At 42.3% G+C, this 24635-nt stretch overlaps 1 protein-coding gene across 2 annotated transcripts in view; it reads right to left on the bottom strand.

Annotated features, from left to right (window-relative positions):
* The window catches only part of LOC149778390 (plexin-B-like), a 115813-nt gene extending 91380 nt beyond the window's left edge, over nucleotides 1–24433 (bottom strand). Inside the window, exon 1 of one of the 2 annotated variants that reach the window (XR_016415497.1) lies at nucleotides 24276–24433. The gene's annotated coding sequence lies outside the window, so the exon portion shown is untranslated. The remainder of the gene's footprint in view (nucleotides 1–24275) is intronic. The other variant, XM_089939216.1, reaches the window with a different exon arrangement.
* Nucleotides 24434–24635: the final 202 nt, after the last annotated feature.

Genomic DNA, 24635 nt, shown 5'->3' with positions numbered 1-24635 from the left:
CTACCAAGAAAGAACCCATCCATTTATCCATCGTCTCATGGTGCCCGTGACCCAAGCTAATTATGAATCTAATGGAAGCATGATCTGAGATGAGAAGACACTGTGTGTGTGTGTGTATGTGTGTGTGTGTGTGTGTGTGGTTTGGATTTTTAACGTAGCTTAACAATTTTGCAGTCATATCGCTAGGATGTCTGCAGTGTGACAGTTTATAGTGATGTCTAGCACTGGGGCATCATGCCGCAGACATGTAGCATGATGTCCCACCCAGTCACATTATCCTGACACCAGGCCGACCAGTCCTAACACTAACCTCTTAATGCTGAGCGCCAAGCGAGGCTGCTGTTAGTACCATTTTTGTAAGTCTTTGGTATGATTGGCCGGGGATCAAACCCACTACCTCCCGCATCCGAGGCGGACGCTGTAACCACTAGGCCACCGGAGCGGTTGAGAAGGCACTGTTACTGGGACTGGGGACAATATAATTAGAGTATAGCAGGGTTAAAATCAATTTGGGTGTAGGCGATATGAGAGTATTCATTCATGGGTATATACCTACGTGTACTAGCAGTATACACTCGTTGTATTGATACCACTCGAAATAAGTGAATAATAAGGCTTCCTTGACATTAATGATGTCAGAAGTGGGATCAATAAAGGCAAAACGATTAACGTTGATGGATTCTAAGGGGAGCAAAAAGTAAAAGGCACAGATGAGACAGTATTAAATTGTACTTTGACAAAATGGAACAGAAACATTTAGCCATAACACCTCCAAACCTTTTTGGAGAAATTAGCATGAACGATGACCTTAAAGTCTGACATGAAACATGCATGAGGATATCTACAGCAAATAGATGGAATAATGCTAGAATCCGGGTCTACATTCAAGAACAAAGGCCATGGCTAAAGAGATTTGTTATGTTAAATGATTAAAAACTCTTTGAACATTAAGGACAGCAACACATGAGGGCTGTAAAGAAAATCTCAGTCGACCTCAATATGTACAAACCTTGAATTGTGATACTCGGATCGATGACAAGAGTCAAACCTTAACTGAAAGAATCGAGTTTTCACCAGGTGAAGCTGCTTCTCTGAGAACTCGGCCTCCTCCATTTCGAGGTCGAGGATGGGGCTATATAAAAGATTTGAATGGATGGGGTTGTGGTACGTTCTACGCCAAGGAATATGAGAACAACAGAGGGCATACCAGTATGGAACTGTATTCAGTGGGTAGGACACATTAAAAATGACAGTGTTTTAAAAAGTATAACCAAGGGGAACTTTTAAATAAAAGCCGGTCCACTTTCACTAAGGTGGTCAGGAAAATTCTACGATAACATTTCCCGAGACCATGACCGATGCAAGTGCGTATTGCAGACATCAACCAGACACAATAATTACCTCTGTAACAGCCAAGCCCAATATTTATTTATTCCAGGGAGACTGATTGGTCATATTATTACTCTATGGTCTTAAAATAAGTAATATAAAATAATGAAAACGAACGCATTTTGTAAAATTCAGCAAATAATTTATTTCCCTAGAATACAATGTAAAAAAGGAACTTGGGTAAAGCGAATTAAATTCCAAACAATACTAGAATTACAGTCACAAAGCCTAATGATTAAATTTCTGAATAAACTTTAGTGGCAATCCAAATTAAAGTCAACGCTAAAGGTGCAATGCAATCTACTGGAAAAATTGTTACGTGAAATCATTGTCAAGTGAGAAAAAAAAATTGCTAAGAAATCCTGGCTTTTGAACATAATAAAAAAAGGTTGAAGTACCGGCCCGTTCAAAAATGCAACTCCGGGTTAAAATGGACAGTGAGAAATTTTGGATTTTGGATTGATGGAGCCAAAACAAAACATTATAGATAGATACAGTGTGGGGGTGTAGTGGTTGTCTAGGGGTGGGGTTCTTCTTATAGACTTTAACGAATTATGAGAAGTTCCCCTGGTCCTTATTCAGAAGGTTAATTCTGGACACTATATTATTTATTGACTAAATATATTTATGGCTACGAGCCCCCAGTCAGCAATGCCGACAGTTAAATTAAAAGAAATACAAAGATGAAATTTAAACAATAACAATTTAATAAATGAAATTTAAAAGAATTTAAAGTAATCAATGTCTCTCTTTCACCCAATGATCCCTTTGATCATCATTTGAGTTCACAGTGTGAGGAGATTTTTCCCTTCTTGAGTGCTACTCATCTAAATCTCTTCGTTCCCTTGTCTTTCTCTCCTTTCGTGATCTCCACTTCCGCTTCCTCTTCTATTATCCTTGTTCCTTGCCGTTATCTTGACTTCCGGTTCCTCTTCTAGTATCCGGAACCCTTGACGATATTCCTTGAGGTCACCCGAAATTCACTCGGTATCTCTCACCGTCACCCGAAATTCTCTGAACTTCTCTCGTCCCCCGAAATTCTCTGAAATTCTTTCGTCCCCCGAAAGCTTCCTGATCGAAGCTATTTCATGAATTTCCTAAATTCCGCCAATTTTTACGAATGGCTAACGGAGTGTGTGTCACTGCGACTCTTAAACACCAACTGACGAATTTCAGGCTTGTACAAGTCTTATTCCAGCTTCTCGAATCAAGTCCCACCTACAACGCATCCCGATTGGATGGCGACGGACTCTGGTCATTTGATCGAACTGTCAATCATAAAATGTCAGTCTGTGTGTCCCCATGTACTGTCCAGCCTACCATTGTCGGCTTCCGGCTCTTTGAAGTTGTCTACGTCACGTGTTCCCATGTACAAAGATTCCCGCCAGATTTCCACTCAAGAGCTCAAACAAAGACTGGGTTACGTAAGAGGATTAGCCAACTTAGGCACTTGGAAAAACAAAGCTTACCTGGCTCCACTTACAGACTTATAAATACATGTATAATACAAGGGGTTGGGGTAAAACATCACATCCCCCCACGCTTGAGAATAAAATCAGGATTTTATTCACTCAAACTAAAAAAGCAAAAGTGTTACACGATATAAAGAACAAAATCAGCAAAATGAACTAAATGCTAAACTGAGTATGAACACGAAAATATAACAAATGATCTATATCATTTCGGCGCTTCTACTCATGAAATCTGCGCCTACGTTTTCAGATCCTTTCACGTATCTGATCTGCATCTGGTACTGCTGTAAGAACAGCGACCATCGCATCAATCGACCATTGGACAACTTTGCCTGCGCCAGATAGGCGAGTGGTTGGTGGTCGGTCTCCAATATGAACTTACGTCCATATAGGTATCGCTCGAACCGTGATATGCCGAACACGATTCCGAGACATTCCCTCTCCGATACTGAGTAATTCTTCTCGGCAGCAGACAACTTCCGGCTGCCGTATGCGACAGGAAAAAGCGTCTTGTCATGCTCCTGGAGCAGTACTGCTCCCAGTCCCGTGTCGCATGCATCGGTGCGCAGAACGAATTCTTTATCCAAGTCCGGTAGACGAACAACTGCGTCGGATGTAAGTCTATCCTTTAGCGTTTGGAATGCGTGCTCACACGCATCTGTCCAAACGAACTTACTCGGGGTCCGTTTCTTGGTTAGGTCAGACAACGGGCCCGCAATCGCGCTGAAATTAGCGACATACCTCCGGTAATATCCGGCCAGTCCCAGGAATGACCTCACTTCCGTTTTCGTGGTGGGGCGTGCGGCGTTTCTCAACTGCTCCACCTTCGACTTCTCTGGAGACAGCGTGCCTTGGCTCAGGGTATGTCCTAAATAGTCTAATGTCCTGAAACCAAGGTGACATTTGGAAGGGCGGGCTGTCAAGCCCTCCTGACGTAGCCGCTCCAAAACGTCAGCTAACAGAGCGAGGTGTTCACCCCATGTCTCTGTAGCTAACAAGAGGTCATCCATGAAGTTGTGGACACCCCTATCGCGCAAGGGCTCCAACAACTTCCGCATCATTCTGGTAAAGACGCTGGGCGCGTTTTGTACCCCGAACGGCATCACCAACCATTGGTATGTCCCGTCGGGAGTAGCAAAAGCAAGCTTCGGTCGGTCTTCTTTCCTTACCGGAATTTGCCAATACCCCTTGGACAAATCCAGTTTGGAAAAATATTTCGCTTTCGAGACCGAAGCGAAGATATGTTCGGGGTCAGGTAGCATTTCAACTTGAAATTCTGTCACCTGATTCAGCTTCCGGTAGTCGACGCAGAACCGATGGGTGCCGTCCTTCTTCTGCACTAAGACTACTGGTGAGCTGTACGGAGAGTCGGCAGGTTCGATTACTCCCAGAGCAATCATCTGCTCGATTTCTTCCCTTACAACTTGTCGTTTCGCGTGGGGCAAGGGGTAGGGTTTACGCTGAACTGGTCGGTCGTCCACCATCTTTAACCCGAACTCGACAAGCGTCGTCCTCCCGGGTTTTTCTGTTAGCACGTCGGAATATCCGGCCAGCAAGGTCTCTATCTCGTTCCGCTGCCCTTCAGTTAACATGGGGTCACACTCCACGTCCGACGGAGTCTCGGCCCTCGTTAATGGACAGCTCGGGACAGTGTTAGCACCTTCCGTATCGCCTTCGATATCCTCGGTGACTATCGCTGCGACAACAAAATCGCTGGCGGTCTCCCTTTCCCGGTACCTCTTGAGCAAATTGGCATGGTACAATTTCTCTTTCGTCGGTAGCTGTATCCGGTAGGTTTGACCTCCGACCTTCTTGGTGACGACGTATGGACCCCTCCAGGAAACTTGCAACTTGTTGTGTTCCTGGGGCAACAACAACAACACTTTGTCCCCTACCTCAAACTGACGTGGTTTTGCGCGCTTATTGTAATTTTTCGCCTGTTGCGCCCTAGCTCGTTTGAGATTTTCTTGCGCGAGAGAACAAACCTCTTCCAGTTTGTTGCGCAAGTCCGCGACGTACTGGTAGGTAGTGCGTACTTCCTCTACAGCGTGGTCGTCTGTCCACAGCTGTCTCAGTACGGCGATTGGGCCGCGTACGGTTCTCCCGTACAAGAGTTCAAAGGGAGAGAACCCCAAACTCGCTTGCGGTACTTCCCGGTATGCAAAAAGCATGGCCGGAATATACCGGTCCCAATCCTTGGGGCGGCCTTCGCACAATTTCTTGAGCGTGTTTTTCAAGGTCCCATTAAACCGTTCGACCAATCCGTTACATTGGGGGTGATACGGTGTAGTCGTGAGGTGTTTAATCGACATGAGACGATTCACCTCCGCCATCACACGACTCATAAATTGTGTTCCTTGATCGGTCAAGATCTCGTCGGGCACTCCGACTCTTGACCAGATCGCAAACAGAGCTTCCGCGACGGTTTCCGTGTCAATGTTACGCAACGCAACGGCCTCCGGATAGCGTGTAGCATAATCGACAACCGTTAAAATATATCGATTTCCGTGCGCAGACGCGGGTTTTATCGGTCCGATTAAATCCATGGCAACACGTCTAAATGGTTCATCGATAAGGGGCGTACTCCCCAAAGGGATGGGTCGCTGATCCGTTTTCGGTGCCATTCTCTGGCATTTGTCACAGGAGAGACAGAACCGTTTTACGTCTCCCTGGACCCCTGGCCAGTAAAACTCTTTTACAAGACGGTCACGCGTCTTAGCAATTCCCATGTGTCCACCCATGAGACTCTCGTGTGCAAGTTTCAGTACTTCGCAACGCTTTTCCTTTGGCACGACGACTTGCTTGAAGTGTTCGTTGTGTTTCCTGGCGTGGCGATACAAGATTCCCTTCTTGTAGACAAACTTCACCGCGCCGTTCGGAGTTTCCCTTTCTGTTCCCGCTTCTGCGTGTTTGTGCAACTGCGCCAGAGTTGCGTCCTCCTGTTGCAGCTTCCTTAACTCCGCTGGAATAACATTACTAACCGGTGTCGATGTAACTTGGATTGGCTTTTGTTTCGGCTGTCGACTCATGGCCCTGGTTTCAACAGCACTCACTGGCATAGGTGTGCAGGTTTCGGGGTTCGGCTGGGGTAACACATAACGGCAACCCAATATGACGTCATGTGATAGCCCCTCCAAGCAAGCAGCTTCAATTTTCCCCTTCACGTATGGTGAATCGAGGTCAATGACAGCTACTGGTAATGAGTCACGCGCGCAGTTCGCGTACTGAACTTCTATTACCTCCCCTGTATAGTCCTCCGGCTTGACATATTTCTTGTCGACAAGCGCGGGGACGCTGCACCCAGTGTCATACAAGATGGTGGCGCCTTCACCATTGACAGTTGCGGCCGCAAGGTTGGCTGGGTTGCGACTCGCTTCCGGCACACATTCCTTCTTAGCTACGACATTCACCTGGGTCTGCCTGCCCTTGGGACAGTCCCTGGCAAAATGCCCCAGGCGCTTGCAATTAAAACATGTCGGCGGCCCTCGCCGACTTGCAAGTCCTGGTTTCGTGGGTGAGGCCTGTCCAGGTCGATAGGCGGCAGCCCTACCTGTAGGTGCCCCTCCGACCTTCCCGTCGCCCTGACGGTTACGGACAGCCGGCTCAACCTCCCCCATACGACGCGACTCAGAGGGTCGGGGTCGGTCAGCAACCCCGGAACCTCCACTCTTCGAGTGCGCCTGCTCGTATCGCTCCGCCATGTTAGCGATCTCTTCGAGCGTCCGGTGTTCTCTTTCTGCCAAGAAAACTGTCAACTCGCGACGGTAAGTACCCAGGACATGTTCCTTGAGTATTACCTCGCGTAGCCCTTCGTACGTGCGTTCGACTTCGGCCATTTTCATCCACTTCTCAAATAAACCTCGAACACGGTTGTGGAATTGAGAGTGGGTCTCTGTTACCTTTTTCACCGAGTCCCGGAAAAGTTTCCGGTAAGTCTCGGCGGTCAGCCGATAATGGCAGAGAAGCGCCTTCTTGAGGGCAGTGTAGTCATCAGCCTCTTCTGCAGTTAAGCCGTGGTAGACTTCCCGAGCTGCACCTTGCAAAAAGGCTGAGACACTAATGGCCCAGTGCTGTTCAGGGACCTGATGAGCGCGTGCGAGTTTCTCAAACTGGACGAGAAAATCGTCAATAGCCTCCTCCCTATCATTGAAGCGTGACATGTTGATCTGGACTATCCGGTGGTCGATGAAAGGTCGGCCGGTTGTTCCAGAGCTTGTACTGGCGTCGTCCCGTCCGTTGGTCCTAGCTTCAACTCTGACCTTTTCCATCTCCAGAGTGTGAGCGAGTCTGGCTAGCTCCAGCTCTTTCTGGGCGTCTCGGTCCGCTGCTATCTTGGCTAACTCTTGGTCCGCTGATATCTTGGCTAGTTCTCTCTGGGCTTCTCGGTCCGCTGCTATCTTGGCTAGTTCTCTCTGGGCTTCTCGGTCCGCGGCTATCTTGGCTAACTCTTGGTCCGCTGCTATCTTGGCTAGTTCTCTCTGGGCTTCTCTTTCCGCTGCTTTTTCGGCCTTCCATTCCTTGATCCTTTCTTCTACAAAGGTTGCCAGGCGATCTCCCTCGTATCCAAGATCTTCCGACCCCATGGCGCGGTATTCCTTTATCATTTGTCGTTCGGTAGCCATTATACTAATGTAAAGTGATACCTTGTCTCAAAATTCAAACAATATACAGATATTTGTAATACCAGTTTAAATACTTACCTGTCGACAACAACTAGTTTCGTTCAGGTAAGATATTTGTTCGATATCTGCTTCACACGTACTGCTATGAATGGAAGATCTACAAAGCCTGCACATATGACAATAAAAATACAAGATGAGAAAATCACAAAATTTCAAATACAAAGAATGGAAAATATCTCACACTGTTCACTAATACTTCTACCAATAACTTTAAGTCCCAAAATAATATATATGTCTAATTCATATCCCGGACGAAGCGCCCACTGTGGGGGTGTAGTGGTTGTCTAGGGGTGGGGTTCTTCTTATAGACTTTAACGAATTATGAGAAGTTCCCCTGGTCCTTATTCAGAAGGTTAATTCTGGACACTATATTATTTATTGACTAAATATATTTATGGCTACGAGCCCCCAGTCAGCAATGCCGACAGTTAAATTAAAAGAAATACAAAGATGAAATTTAAACAATAACAATTTAATAAATGAAATTTAAAAGAATTTAAAGTAATCAATGTCTCTCTTTCACCCAATGATCCCTTTGATCATCATTTGAGTTCACAGTGTGAGGAGATTTTTCCCTTCTTGAGTGCTACTCATCTAAATCTCTTCGTTCCCTTGTCTTTCTCTCCTTTCGTGATCTCCACTTCCGCTTCCTCTTCTATTATCCTTGTTCCTTGCCGTTATCTTGACTTCCGGTTCCTCTTCTAGTATCCGGAACCCTTGACGATATTCCTTGAGGTCACCCGAAATTCACTCGGTATCTCTCACCGTCACCCGAAATTCTCTGAACTTCTCTCGTCCCCCGAAATTCTCTGAAATTCTTTCGTCCCCCGAAAGCTTCCTGATCGAAGCTATTTCATGAATTTCCTAAATTCCGCCAATTTTTACGAATGGCTAACGGAGTGTGTGTCACTGCGACTCTTAAACACCAACTGACGAATTTCAGGCTTGTACAAGTCTTATTCCAGCTTCTCGAATCAAGTCCCACCTACAACGCATCCCGATTGGATGGCGACGGACTCTGGTCATTTGATCGAACTGTCAATCATAAAATGTCAGTCTGTGTGTCCCCATGTACTGTCCAGCCTACCATTGTCGGCTTCCGGCTCTTTGAAGTTGTCTACGTCACGTGTTCCCATGTACAAAGATTCCCGCCAGATTTCCACTCAAGAGCTCAAACAAAGACTGGGTTACGTAAGAGGATTAGCCAACTTAGGCACTTGGAAAAACAAAGCTTACCTGGCTCCACTTACAGACTTATAAATACATGTATAATACAAGGGGTTGGGGTAAAACATCACATACAGCATAGTACCAGCTTGATTTCTAAGGACAGTGAAAAGTTTACTCAAAAGACTATTAAACTCAAGTGAAAACCTATAGGCTCATTCGAGGAAATATCTCACTTATCTGAAAACTAACCAGAACAGTAACTTTGCAATGAAAACTTTCAGAATAAAACCGCTAAATTTAATGACCAGGACCTTGATATCGACTAGAACAAATATTCTGCAGAACAACAAGTCAAAATACGTCTAAGTCTTTACTCGTACAGTGATACTATACTATTGCAAAAGCTGAGGATCTAGGAAGAATAGACATGGCGAAGCATAGGATGGACGCTGAAGATAGTCCACCAATTATAGAGACCGTACAAGCATCCTGACTCTTAGAGAGAGGAAGACACAAATCAAGTGCGCGATTTATTTTGTGTAATACGGCCTTCAACCAGTCCTTGGTCAAGTCATGTCATACTAGTCAGGAAACCAGACGGAAAACATCGTTTCGAGGTAAACCATCGCTATTAGAATTTCGTTTGCAAGAAAGAGGTATATCCCTCTACCCCCCCCCCGAAAAAAAAGTGCTGAAAGCTTTCAACAACTGTCAATACTTTATTTGTTTAGAGTGTTTGAAATTTGAATGGGCATCAACGGGTAGTAATTATGGAAAAAGAGAAAACTGCATTTGTTTGCTCAGAAGCTTATATGTGTTTAACACAATGGGAATCAAACAGTGCACTAATCCACGAACCTGCCAACAAATTAGGGATCTACTACTAGCAGGAACTCAGTAGAAATGTGTTCTGGTATGCATAAATGATATTGTAATCTTTTCTTCCAGCCTTGATGACCACGTGCATCATTTACAGAAAGTGTTTCAGAGACTAAGAAAAGCATCTTCCAAATTAAAACTGGCCAAATATACAGTCTTCAAACAAGAAGACTAGTTTTTCGGACATTTGTAATTAGTTTTCGGATTTATGTTTCTGATGACAAATTTATGGTCGTGCTGAAGTTTCCAACACCCTTACATCAACAGACTTTACGTAGTTTCCAACACCCTTACATCAACAGACTAAACGTGGTTTCCAACACCCTTACATCAACAGATTTTACGTAGTTTCCAACACCCTTACATCAACAGACTTTACGTAGTTTCCAACACCCTTACATCAACAGACTTTACGTATTTTCCAACACCCTTACATCAACAGACGTTACGTAATTTCCAACACACTTACATCAACAGACTTTACGTAGTTTCCAACACCCTTACATCAACAGACTTTACGTGGTTTCCAACACCCTTATATCAATAGACTTTACGTTTCCAGCACCCTTACATCAACAGACTTTACTTAGTTTCCAACACCCTTACATCAACAGACTTTACGTAGTTTCCAACACCCTTACATCAACAGACTTTACGTTTCCAACATCCTTACATCAACATACATTACGTGGTTTCCAACACCCTTACATCAACAGACTTTACGTAGTTTCCAACACCCTTACATCAACAGACTTTACGTGGTTTCCAACACCCTTATATCAATAGACTTTACGTTTCCAACACCCTTACATCAACAGACTTTACTTAGTTTCCAACACCCTTACATCAACAGACTTTACGTAGTTTCCAACACCCTTACATCAACAGACTTTACGTTTCCAACATCCTTACATCAACAGACATTACGTGGTTTCCAACACCCTTACATCAACAGACTTTACGTAGTTTCCAACACCCTTACATCAACAGACTTTACGTGGTTTCCAACACCTTTACATCAATAGACTTTACGTTTCCAACACCCTTACATCAACAGACTTTACGTGGTTTCCAACACCCTTACATCAACAGACTTTACTTAGTTTCCAACACCCTTACATCAACAGACTTTACGTTTCCAATATCCTTACATCAACAGACATTACGTGGTTTCCAACACCCTTACATCAACAGACTTTACGTTTCCAACACCCTTACATCAACAGATTTTACGTAGTTTCCAACACCTTTACATCAACAGACTTTACGTAGTTTCCAACACCCTTACATCAACAGACTTTACGTAGTTTCCAACACCCTTACATCAACAAATTTTACGTATTTTCCGACACCCTTACATCAACAGACTTTACGTAGTTTCCTACACCCTTACATCAACAGACTTTACGTAGTTTCCTACACCCTTACATCAACAGACTTTACGTGCGTTTCTCGGTCTTGCCTCGTATTACCGCAAGCTTTTGAAAAGGTTCGCAAATACTGCACAGACACTGACTCGGCTTTTGAATAATAATGTAACCTGGGAGTCGAATGATAATTGTAAAATGGTCTTTAAAAATTCTAAAACATAAACTGACAGTAACTGTAGTGATAGGTTATCCGGACGGCTAAAGACCATTGATTCTGTCTTGTAACAGTTCTGGGTTTGCTTTGGAAGTTGTTTTGGCCAAAAAAGATAAAACTAGTATCGAAAGAACAATAAGATATAATAGCAAGCAATTAAAGAAAAATTACAAACATTACTCTGCAGCTGAAAGAGAAATTCAAGTAGTAGTTGGGATATAAACTTTTAGACAATACATGTTGGACACAATTCCACGGAATTAACATGTCATTTCCCGTTAAAATGGCTTATAGGAATGAAAAATCCGAGTGGTGGCTTAGAAAGACGTTCACGTTCCCCTCAGGAATATGAAATGACAGTGGAATATAGGGCTGGAAAATATCCTGGAAATTCAGATTGCCGAGAGTGGCGATTTAAATGGAGACGACAAAAATGGGAGGAAAACTGAAAAAGTTACAAGACATTAAAACAGGCTTACAACTACAAAGAGTCTGTGAATTGCATGAGAAATTCAAAATATAAAACCGTTAGGAGTTTCTTGTGTGGTAATACCTTGCCCGAGAATAGAATAATCAAAATAAGTACCTGTTTTAATATTGGTTTTATTTGCCCAGTTGGATAGGCTACTTTTACAGAGTTATGAGTATGTCACGTTTGCCTGCCCGCGATTATGTAAGTCAGGAACAAAGGAATGGGTTAGCGCAATGCGTTTGTCGACCCTGCACTGTTACGGCGATTTTGTTTGTACAAGAATCCTTCGTTAGGTGTTATCGCTCGCATATAGATATTAAAAGCTTTGCTCTAAGAACAAAGGACCCTCGATGCTATTGTAAATCTCTCCGCTTGACAGATGACCTGAGGCGCGTCTGTTAAGTTGGACCGACTGGGGGTAGAATTGATATCAAATCAGAACTGAGGAAGGGTGGGGCCATCAATTCGAATCAGAACTTAACAGTCATTTGAACTGATAACGAATTAGTGATTTGTAAGCCGTCGTACTGGTAAAGCAGAATATACTCACTCCGAGAGAGCCACTCGTGATTTGGCGGGAAAACTCTTAGTACATTCTAAGGACAGAAAGCTTCGTAAAGGTCAGTGAGTTATTTGCTCGATTGTTGCAGAATGTTACGGCATTGTAATTGTAATTAAGTGCAGTATGTATATTTACTTACTAGAATCGTTAGCACGTAGAATTACCCTTGTATTGTTTAATTTACATGCGTACTTGAGAAATGAGCTATGATTATGTAGATTGCTCGCTTGGCAGAATTAATATTGTATTTCGCTATTTAGTTACTTCGTAGTAAGCTAGTATATTTATTCATGTGATATTCTAGATTTTGCCATTGTGAATTAAATGGTTGCTTGTAAAATGGCTGCAGTGTGTAAATTTAAATAATATGAATATTTGAATATTTGTGTACACTTGTGGGAGTGTAATGTACAGAAATGCGTCGTATTATTGTGATATTGTTGAGAATAATGAGATTAAGAATATATATATATATATATATATATATATATATATATATATATATATATATATATATATATATATATATATATATATATATATATATTGATGTGACGCAATTTAGTGATTTCTGTATGATAAGTAGGATACCGCTCTTATTGCAACGTTGTTTCTATAAGAACGTGTGTGTTTTTCGATGTGCATGAATGCGTGACCAAAGATGTAGATAACCTTGATCTGATGATTGATTGATTGTTGATTTAGTGTGAGCGAGATGGCTAACACAAATACTAACGTCCTTGTGTTTTTCGTAGGAAGCTTTTGGGGACAGAATAGTGAAGTCCCAAGTCTCAGAGAGACAGGATAGAAATAGGCGGAGAACGCCGGAAGGAGAAGTAGAGAAAAGAATTAGGCGGGGAACAAGCCTCGTTGAAGGAAAGAGAGAAAGAAAAGGAGGAGGAGAAAGAAAGAAAAAAGGGGAGGAGGACAGGAAGAATCGGAAGGAGGAAAGCAAGTGGCGTAGTAAACTCAGATGAGTAGAAACCAAGTACAGGGTAAAGCCATCTCACACTAAAATCACGTGATGAAATAGGTTGTCACATGGTCGAGAGGAAGTAGACTGGTTGAGAAATTAATATCGTTTGATTTGTATTAAATCGTTATTCTTTGGATTTCACCTTTGTGTTCTTAATAATTTAATTGTCGGTATTGCTGACTGGGGTCTCGGAGCTTTACCTCTCTCTATCACTAATTTCACTTCCTACAAAAACGAGCCAGGGTGGGAATTCCACAGTAATTCAAATAAATATTGGGAGCACCCCACCCCAACGCATAACAGTGAGTCACATAGAACTTCACAGAGTACCTGAATAAAGCTAAGGGATCACGGTAGATCCGTTATATTATATGATTATTTTCACAGTTTTCTCTTAGGGATTCGTGCTTATCTCAAAAAAGGTTAGGGTTATAGTAGCTGTCCTGTGTGTGTTTGCCATCCGGCTACATCACACTCCACGTTGACGCAAGCTTGGAAACTCGTATAAATAAAATACAATAATGTCACATAAACGTTGCGCTTTAGCTCTTGGTATTCAGTACAGTTCCCTTCTTTTTCTTGTTACGTATATCTGATTTAATTCATATTGTAGTAAATTTAGAGTATGTGCACTTGGTTGTAGTGCCCCGTTTTAAGCAATTCTTAGATTTGTGTGATTACTTGTTTGATTATTGGAATTCGGCGCCATGGAAATATTCCTGGCCCGAACTAATGAGCTAATTAATAGGAGCAAACGTCAAGAAAATTTATGGTGGCTAGCGATGGGATATGTGAATAGTTATGTGATATGTTGAAAGTGTATTATGTATAGAACAGGCTATTCCTTCGCAATTTGGAAAGAAAGATGAGTCCTATAAAATTAAAAAAAAAAATCATAAATATTAAAAATAGATATAAATGATACAACACTTTTAAAAATTATTTTCATTATTTCGCAATATTTAGTCTGCGAAAGTAGTTAGATTTATTTGCTCTTAATAAATTTGTTTAATTTGAGTACATATGTCCAGTCGAGACGGAATATTTTATCTAGGACGTAATGTCAGCAGTGATGCAGCCAAGCAAGTGAAACTGGAGATGGCTCTCGGATAAACGAACGCGGGTCAGTCACAAGCATCGTGTCACATTGCTGAGACGTGGATATAGAATTGGGCAAAACGACTGATTATTCCCGAGATAACTAAGCTGAAATGGTCTAACGTTATCATAGTTTATTTGGCAATGAAATTCTGTGCATTCCCGATTCATGAGTTTGGCTGTATAATTATTAAATAATAAGAGAAGAACCGTGCGTAAGATCGCGTGTTTGATACCCCCCCCCCCCCCCGAAGTAGCATAAACACAGATTGGACCAAAATAATCGTCCATCTCGCTCTATTTACGTATTAGTAAAACCTCATTATTTCTGTTTTGACAGATCTGCTACTTTCTCAGTGAACTGAAAAGTACACACATTGGTCTGCGTACTTGTGACTAGCGACCATTAATTGGTTTAAAATAAAAAAAAAGGTATTTGAAACCTCCCCCCTCGCCGTATTGTGTTAAGTCGATGAGTTTAATATTGAATTTATTAACATTTCGTAACGGATTTGGCGAAACAATAACAACAACAACAACAACGAATACTTCTAAGCCTGTTCTAAATAGCAATTGGTAGTTGCAAAGTTTCTTTTAAAGTTCATCGCGACAGGCTAATAGGGAATTATTATAAGTTTTTATAATGGCTACTGGCAGAGGTACGCCTACCTCTTTAATTGATACGCCTTTACCACAGTCTGTTCACTGGCGACTGTTATCGCCCTTGTCGCCTACTATAGAGAGGCAGATAAAACATGTGGACGTAGACAGTAACGTCCAGTTTCTTGTGACCTCGACTCCGTGCGAGGCCAATAAAGTTGATGGCGATGCACGTGCATTTGGTGGCAAGTCGGATGATCTGAAGTTCGAAACTTTAAAGGAGGGTACGCCTGAGAACGTGAGGTCTGACGCTTACAATCGAGCTACGTATCCAATATCGAAAAGACAGTTAAGTCCGCCCACTGATAGTCTGCTAGAGACTATAGATACCCTCATCATAGAAAAGTTCGAAACATTAGGAACAACCATAGATAATTTGTTGAGAGAAAAATCGGTCGGGAGCCACAGTGAGATAAACAATGGAAAAGTGACGTCAGGCTCACGTGTAACCAAGGGAGATGACACGGGAAAAACAGGGTGTAGTGCCCCTCTGTCTCCAACTCGAACAAAGACAAGAGTTAAAGCAGACACTTACGATGGTTCGCAACCTTTCCTAGAGTATATGACACATTTCGAACACTGCGCAATGATTAACGATTGGAGTGAAGCTGAAAAAGGGTTGCGCTTAGCTGCGTGTTTAAGGACAGATGCTCTCCAAGTCTTAACAGATCTCCAAGTCCAGCCCGGTCAAGTGGAATTTGAGAAGTTGAAAGCTTCCTTGGAAGCTCGCTTTGCGCCTCGTAACCAAGATGAGTACTACAAGGCACAGCTCCGAAGCTGTTTCAGGAGAAGGGGGGAAACACTCCCTGAATTAGGTCAAACAATACAAAGACTGGTTTCGTTGGCATATCCCTGTTGCCCACCTGATATTCGCGATAGGCTGGCAAAAGACCACTTCTTAGGGGCGGTACAGGATGAAAATCTGAAGCTTGAAATTTGGCGTCATCGCCCTAGCAGCTTGCAAGAAACCATCAGGGTAGGGGTCGAATGGGAGGCTTTCCTGCGTGCTGGTGCAAGGCAGAAGCCAGTAAGTTCTGCTAGTAAGGATTATGAGGAGTCTGCAGACAGGTGTAAGGAGAGCACATATAAAACTACAATAGAACAACTTGAGGCAAAGATAGAAACATTAGTGGAACAAAATAAGAAGTTGAATAAACAACAGCAGGAAACATTAGATCGTTGGCACCAGACGGAATGTAGGCAACGCGAGTTAAGGCGATCAGGGGTTCAGTGCTTGAATTGTAACAGATGGGGTCATTACCAAAGCGAATGTACTAAGCCTCTCAACAAATACAACGAACAGTGGAGAAAAAGAGACCAACAAAAAGGGGACTCTAAAAAGATAAGCAGTACAGACATTTCCAAGCCTGTACGTTATTTAAACGAAGAACCGGGACTGTACACACAATGTCTTGTTAATGGGGTGGAGCTCGCTTTGCTGGCAGACACCGGTGCTGCCGTTTCCATTATCAGCAAAAGGCGGTATGAAGCACTATGTCATCGAAAGCCAAAACTCAGCACTGTGGATAGCCAACTAATCAGTGCATCCAGTAACAAAATTGAAACTTATGGTCAGGCTGAATTTTTGATTGCTTGGAAAGGCGTAATGTTTTCGTCGTTGCTGACATTAGGCCTGATGGAATACTTGGGTTAGATTTTTCCGTCTGCATAAATGTGACATTAGCATAACACAGTGTACACTGCAAATGTATGGACTAAAGCTCCCGTGCTACTTTGCGGGGTCTTTAGGCTGTCGCCGTATCACCTTGGCTGAAAACATCATTGTCCCAGGTGAGAAGGAAATTATCACGCGAGGTTGGATGGCAAATGCCGGCTGTGGAATGCTAGCTACCGAGTCAGTGCTTGAGCCTCTATCATCATTTAGACATGAAACAAAAATCCTTGTCGCACGAGCCGTCATCAAGACTGTAGACGGAACAGTGCCAATACGGTTGCTAAACCCGACTAAAGAGGCGGTGAACTTGCAGGCTGGTGTTTGTTGTGCTGAAGCCAGTGCAGCCATATCTACACAAAATGTCGATTGTTCCAGACAGGATTCGAACAGCAGTCTACCGTTGTATTTGTCTGAATTATTTGAGAGGTCAAGCGTCCATTTGAATTCAGATCAAGCAGCCGCCCTAAGCAGACAGTTAAGCGCATTTCGCACAGTGTTTGCTAAAGATGATGACGACTTGGGCAGAACAAACCTTATCAAGCACGCTGTCAAGACAGGGAATGCCGCGTCAATTCGAGTACCACCTAGAAGATTACCGTTCCAGCTACGATAGGAGATTGACATACAAGTGGACGACATGCTGAAAAAAAAGGTTATAGAACCGTCCATAAGCCCCTGGGCTGCCCCTGTGGTATTGGTGACAAAAAACGATGGGAGGAAGAGGTTTTGCGCGGACTATAGGGCGCTAAATGCAGTTACAGAGAAGGATGCGTATCCTCTTCTTAGAATCGATGATAGTCTGGATTCGCTGTCTGGTATGAGCTGGTTCTCGACATTAGATTTGATGTCGGGATACTGGCAAGTTGAACTTGAGCAGGCTGATCGGCCCAAGACAGCGTTTGCAACGCGAAGGGGTCTCTATCAATTTAACGTCATGTCGTTCGGTTTATGCAACGCGCCAGGAACCTTTGAGCGACTAATGGAAGCCGTCCTAGCCGGGCTGCAATATGATGTTTGTCTGATTTATCTCGACGACGTGATAGTTTTCGGAAGCACGTTCGAGCAATTGCTAGAAAGACAAGCACGGGTCTTTACCTGTCTTTTAGGGGCCGGCCTAAAGTTGAAACCCAGCAAATGTACACTCTGTGCACGAGAGGTTCGGTATCTGGGTCATACTATTTGAGCGGCCGGAGTTGCCACTGATCCTGAGAAAGTAGCTGCTGTTTTGAAATGGCCCACTCCGAAATCAGTAACCGCAGTGCGGAGGTTCCTTGGGTTTTGCAGTTATTATAGGCGGTACGTAGGTCACTTTGCTGAAATTGCAGCTCCCTTACACCAACTAACGACAAAGAATTATGTTTTCCGCTGGACAGGGGAACACCAGGCGGCATTCGAAAAACTACGCAAAGCGCTTGCCTCTGCACCAGTGCTCTCTGTACCGGATTTCAATAGCCCCTTTATACTTGACACAGATGCGAGTGGTGAAGCCATAGGTGCTGTCCTGTCCCAGAACATAGATGGGAAAGAAAGAGTAGTAGCTTACGCTAGTCGGTGTCTGGACAGGACCGAACGCCAGTATTGTGTCACTCGTCGTGAGCTGTTGGCCGTCGTACATTTCATTCGCCATTTTAAGACCTACCTTTATGGCAGAAATTTCAAGGTACGCACTGACCACAGTAGCCTGCGATGGCTCATGAGCTTCAAAGAGCCAGAGGGACAGTTGGCTCGTTGGCTGGAGCATTTGTCAGAATATGATTTTGTGATAGAACATCGCCCTGGAACTCGACATGCCAATGCTGATGGTTTGAGTCGCTTACCGTGCAACGGGTACAAATACTGTAGCAAATGTACCGTGGGGTTTTCCGCTATACGGCTAGACAGTGGGATACATTTCGGAGAGATACAGAGACAAGATGCTACTTTATCACGAGTCATTAGTTGGGTTGAGGCACAGAAACGCCCTGCTTGGGAAGAAATATCTGGGAATAGTGCAGACGTTAAGGCTTTATGGGGGGCATACAAATTATTAGAGATGTCAGACGACATGCTTGTGCGAGCTTGGCTAGATCGTGCCGGTAAACCAGTTAAAAGATACATCGTCGTACCATACAGTTGGCGGAGAGAAGTCCTAAAACAATGCCATGATGGAGCCGCCGGGGGACATTTAGGTGTTGACAAAACGCTCAGTAAAGTGCGTCAACGTTACTATTGGCCCGGTATGAGGGATGATATTCGTGACTACTGTGCGACGTGCTCCGTCTGCGCTCAGTACAAAAGTCCCAAACAGAAGCGCCGAGCGAAACTTCAGGGCATAACGGCTGGGGAAGCAGGAGAGCTGGTAGCCCTAGATATTTTGGGACCTCTTACGAAAACGAAAGAAGGAAATGCATACATCCTTGTAACTGGAGATCACTTCACTAAGTGGACTGAGGCGGTGCCTCTGCCTAATATTGAAGCCACTACGGTCGCAAGAGCGTTGCTGGATAATTTTATCTGTAGATTTGGCGTGCCTCATGTGCTGTTATCTGACCAAGGCCGGCAGTTTGAAAGTGCCGTATTCAAAGAGCTGTGTGTAATATTAGGGATTAAGAAGACGCGAACGTCTCCCTATCATCCACAATGTAATGGGATGGTGGAACGGTATAACAGAACTTTATGCCAGATGCTAGCAGCATACGTGGATGATAAACCAGAAAATTGGGACCAATACCTTTCTCTTACGAGCATGGCATATCGTGCATCTGAGCACACTTCCTCCGGATTCACCCCGAACAAGCTAATGCTGGGCCGAGAAGTGATTCTCCCTACGGATCTTCTAGTTGGCAAAACACCAGACGAGGCCCCAAAGAATCTGCCTCGATTTGTGTCGGATTATAGAGAAGCAATGTGGGAAGCCAACGACGAAGCCCGAAAAAAAATAGGCACGCTATTCGGCATCAGAAAGTCGCTTATGATCTCAAGGTTCATGGTCAATCTTTTAGCGATGGTGACCTAGTGTGGTTGCACCATACGCTACGAAAGAAAGGGAAGTCACCTAAATTACAGGTCAAATGGACTGGACCGTGGCGGATTGTTAAGAAAGTAACGGATGTTACATACCTGATCGCAAGAAGCAATCATAAGGCGACTCAGATTGTTCACTTCAATAGACTAAAACCATGCTTGGTGCGACCAGAAAGTGAAGGTACACACACCGATAGCCACGAAGATATACACGTTAGTGATGATGATACCGAGGAGGAGGAAGAAGTATTGCCATATCCAATTACGGCTCAAAGAACTAAACTAATGGAACAAAGAAGGGCTGGGTGAGGAAGTGTCACATTGTTGTGACAAGTTACAGACGTGTTTTTAAACTGAGTACAGTTATTTCATGAACTTATAGCACTGACCGGTGATAAACTATGGGTGGGTAATAATCGTGTCCCCGTGATTATTAAATTGGTTGGGTACTGACAAATTGTCATAACGGGTTTGAAAACCAAGGCCACGCAGTTAGAATCATAATAATCTGCGCCCGTCGGCTGTGTAAATAGTGTGATTCTAGTAAATTAATTATGTGATGACAGATGTCCAATCTTTTTTTGTATTATGTTCCTATGGATAAGATGTATATGTTGATCGTGTGCAGAGTTAATTCAAAATAGTTGTAGAAGTTGTTTGCTGCTTGAATCCATAGTTTGGTAAATTAGATCTATTTGTTTGGTTTGTGCTTGGTGTGAAGCAAAGCTACATTATGAAGAGAAGAGGGTGATTTTATGATGATTATTTGGAGATTAGTGGACTGTTTTTTTTTTCTGTCACTGTAGAGTTAGTACAAGTGGTGAATAGATGATGGAAAAGGCAGTGTCACGTGCGCTCGGTGGATGACAATGTGTATCGCGTCAGTTTGGCGTTGAAGTCATGGTTGACTTGTATTTGAGGTTCGTAAGAGACGTGTTCTTCTCTGAAAAGCGCATTCTCTAACCTCGTTGTACACAGGAAGGTCCGTGTGTTTTCTTGTCATTGAACTGCTAAAGACTTGCCAGTTGAGAATTGCTTCGTACAGTGTGTGTTAAAAATTGTTCACTACCATCCTGACAATCATAATGATTCGGTGTGGTTTCCATCATGCGTAGTTTGATTTGTCTACTTGGATGGAAAAGTGTCCATTTGGAAAACATGTCAATTAATTAGCAGCATGAAGTAATGACATTGCACACCACAGTTTAGTGAATCGTTTATATGATGGTGTTCTAAACGTTTGCTTTTGGGAGTACGTTTTATTTTATGGCTATGTTTGGACGCTGCAGCATTAGTTCATTAGTGGTGAGTTAGTTGTAAGAAGATAGAATCGTCTGACACAGACTGAGACGAAAAAAAAAGAAATATGTGTACGCGCATAACAAGGTCTATTTGGAGACGTGTATCCTGGTGGGAACGCAAACTCCAGACCTGAGTTATTTTTGGGTAAACAGGAATGGTCCTGTGTTACATTTACTGTCTTGTTGTTAGAGACCTATGTATAGAAAAGTCTTTCCTGCAGCGAATTCCGAAGATTGTTTTTGTTTTGAGAGAGTTTGAACCCGAACAGCTTGTTGGAACATTTTCATGTTAGATTCAACTTGGTTAAATTGTGTTTATTGTTGACATTTAGGTTACTTATAAGCAAGCAGTGGATTCAAACAGAAAAAGAAAAAAAAAAAAGAGTTAACTTATGGATGTTGAGTGAGAGGCTATTAGGAACAAGTCCATTGATTCAGAGTTTTGTTTTAATCATCTTTGGGAATCATTAATCGGTTGGGTGGTTGATTTTGGGGAAAACAATCAATTTTGATTAGACCACAGAAGTGTGACGTTTGTGTCACTCGAGGTCGAGTGATCTTTTTAAAGGCGGGAGTAATGTAGTAAATTTAGAGTATGTGCACGTGGTTGTAGTGCCCCGTTTTAAGCAATTCTTAGATTTGTGTGATTACTTGTTTGATTATTGGAATTCGGCGCCATGGAAATATTCCTGGCCCGAATTAATGAGCTAATGAATAGGAGCAAATGTCACGGAGTGAAGTGTTAGTGTGTTTCCATGATGTCCTGGTTCACTAGTAGTGAATTCCGACCAAAACCGAATGAATGTCCCTGTCGTAAAATAGTACATATTAAAATCTAGTGGTATACATTGGTAGCGTGACTGCAAGGACAGTACCTACGGTACTAAACCGGTAAATTGCACAAGGGCATAAATAAAATGGGACTTGACAGACACCGTTTATGTCGCCATGTGGGCGAATATGGTGCAGTTATATCGGCGAAATGTGCCTGGAAAGCATCATTGACTGGCCTAAGGTGGCGGAGTTAAAGTAGTTCCCATTGTTAGGGAGTATTCATATATGTTCTAAGGCGTGAACGGTTGGTGGTACGGAAACATAATGAAGCCAAAACACACAGATGTACGGTTGATAGATAGTTGGCAGTTTGGTTTATCTGTGGTCTTGCATTAATTAGAGGAAAATTTAGGTATAGAATGGACACGTCGGGCTTTCTGATTTACAACTGAGGTTGTATGGAAGTCTTTGGAAAGTCGGGGAAACTTATGACTTCTAGCGAGAATCGCGCCAGGGTTTGACAACCGCTCGGTCAAGTAAATATCCGTGTGCGTGTAACAATATTTATTTTTATTTAATTGTTTGTCAGTTTTAAATTTCTATTCTATTATATGCTATTATAATGTAAATTTATTCACTGGAGATGATATTTTTCCAGACAATTGGTTGACCTGAATAATTTTTTTCATAAACACCATGTGTTGGCCTTGATTTAAAATTAGTAAACAAAGTTCTATTTTTATTTTAAAATGATTGGTTGTTGTCAATGTCATGATGGGGCTTTGGGTTTAAGATGTAAACAACTTTTTTATGTTTTTATTTCAATGGGAACATTATTGGTCTAATCAAGGCCATATTCTGTGTACGTGATATAAATATGATCATGTGACCCCCCCTTCTGATTTCGCAACTTGGGGGAATTTTGAAACAGCGTCTTATGATACAATATAACCTTTGTTTGTTTGTGAGAGAGAGATCGAAATCAGTTTGGGGCTTTTTATACCGATGTCAAGTTATTTTGCTGTAGCCAGATCTTGAGCTGTAATATTCTTCCGATCAGTTGGATTTCAAAAGGATTAATTCTTTATTCTCTGGAAATATTTTGAGGACTGCTCACGCATAGATTTTCGAAAGACATTGCTTACAAATTTAATTTGGATTTCCAACATTGGAGTGCCATTATTTGTATTTCTACAAGGAACTGTAGATAAGCACAATACTGACTACAGCATACATCATCATTATTCATCCTGGATTTTCCATCAGGATTAGAAATTATTAGAACATTTATTACAAGGACTTTTGCAATTTAATTCGTGGATTATTCTTAGATTATTTTTTGGATTTGATTCTTGAAACCACAAGTTCTTCTCCTTTATTCATTTTTACAGTTTTTCCAGGAAAATGAATTATTTGTTAACTTTTAAAAAGCTTGTTGTTTTCACTCTTTCTGTGTTACTGTTTATTTGAGCCTAAACACGTAACCTTCTAAATTACAGAAATTGTTGATTGTTGGAACAATGTTGTCGCTCCGAGTAGGAGAGTCGCACCTGATCAACTGTACATCGGAAATCATCACCTTGAATCCCGGAGTATCCGAGTGTAAAGATGAAGACATATATAGTCTAACTACGTCGACATTACAGTGTTTTATCTTCCTGGTCTCTGCGTTAGTATATATCTCGATTAAGTTGTTTTATTTGACTTGCACACATCTACTACTACGAATACTCTCTATTATATTAATGGCTGCGTACATTTTTAATAAAAAAACGACAATATGCAAATTGATCAAAAAAATCGTAGAAACAGCCCAACAACGATTGAAGTATGAGGCCCAAAGAACAGAATGACACTCGGTAACTAAACCTTACAATTTTAAACGGATTTGTTCGTGCCCGATCGACGGTTTTCGAATATCTCTACAGCATAATGAGGTCACCAATGTAAACAGAAGTGAGCAGATTGACTGTGAAGTCGGTTAACAAAAATGGCGCGACCTGCTACGGTCAATTGACTCAGTGCGTCATGGGAAAATGCCCTTGGTTCCTATCCCTCGACATGATATAGCCAATACCATGGTAAAAGTGCTGCTGAAGTAAACAACAACAACAACAAAAAAAAAAAAAAAGGAAAAATCTCAATCATTTCATTATAAGCGATGGATGACAGCTAATGTGTCCTGAATACAAGGTTATTTACTGCGTATTGTCCAAGTGTGGTTATCTCAATGTGAGAGCAATTGGCTAATGGAAGTTTCACTGAAATTTTCTCAGGGACTTATATATTAATATTCGATACACAAGCAACTGTTATAATGTAACATGTACAGACTCAAATGGTCATTATAACTTCTACATTTTTAATAAGCTTTATTAAACTATTTTACGTATTTACACAACTCTTTACCGACTGAAAAATAATTTAATTTCATACGTTATATTAATGAGTACGCTGGCCTATCACCGCTCTGACGATAGATAAATTGAATGCGCTGCTGCACCTGCAGTCTCAAATGTGCTAATGTGCCAATGGCTTAACATAAAACTTAAAAATAAAAATGAAGAAAAGCGCTCACCTATGATGGTGTCAATGCCTGGTTTTCTTTTCCATCATGTTCCTTGTAGGTATTACTCTACGTGCGGCAGTATGTGTGAGAATATTACACACCACCTCTCAAATATATGATTCATATCCTATATCTTATTGTTCAACTGTAAATACCGTATAAATAAACATGGATAAACATGGTCTAGCTTTTTTCTAGTGTTCCCAATGAGTCAATGACCTATGGATCCAATTGTCCTTTTCTGTTGGCACTTTGAGGTCTTAAGACGAAAGGAAGAGAGGATGACAAAACAGGGAGAACGGTAAATGTATGAATGAGTAAACGAGTAAATCAGTCAATTACGACGAACCAGGAAAGGAAGGACGGAAG

Source organism: Sinohyriopsis cumingii, chromosome 17 (genome assembly GCF_028554795.1).
Source record: "Sinohyriopsis cumingii isolate HCF-2022 chromosome 17, ASM2855479v2, whole genome shotgun sequence".
NCBI classification, from domain to species: domain Eukaryota; kingdom Metazoa; phylum Mollusca; class Bivalvia; order Unionida; family Unionidae; genus Sinohyriopsis; species Sinohyriopsis cumingii.
Note: the sequence above shows the minus strand (reverse complement) of the source record. Positions and strands in the feature narration are given on the sequence as shown.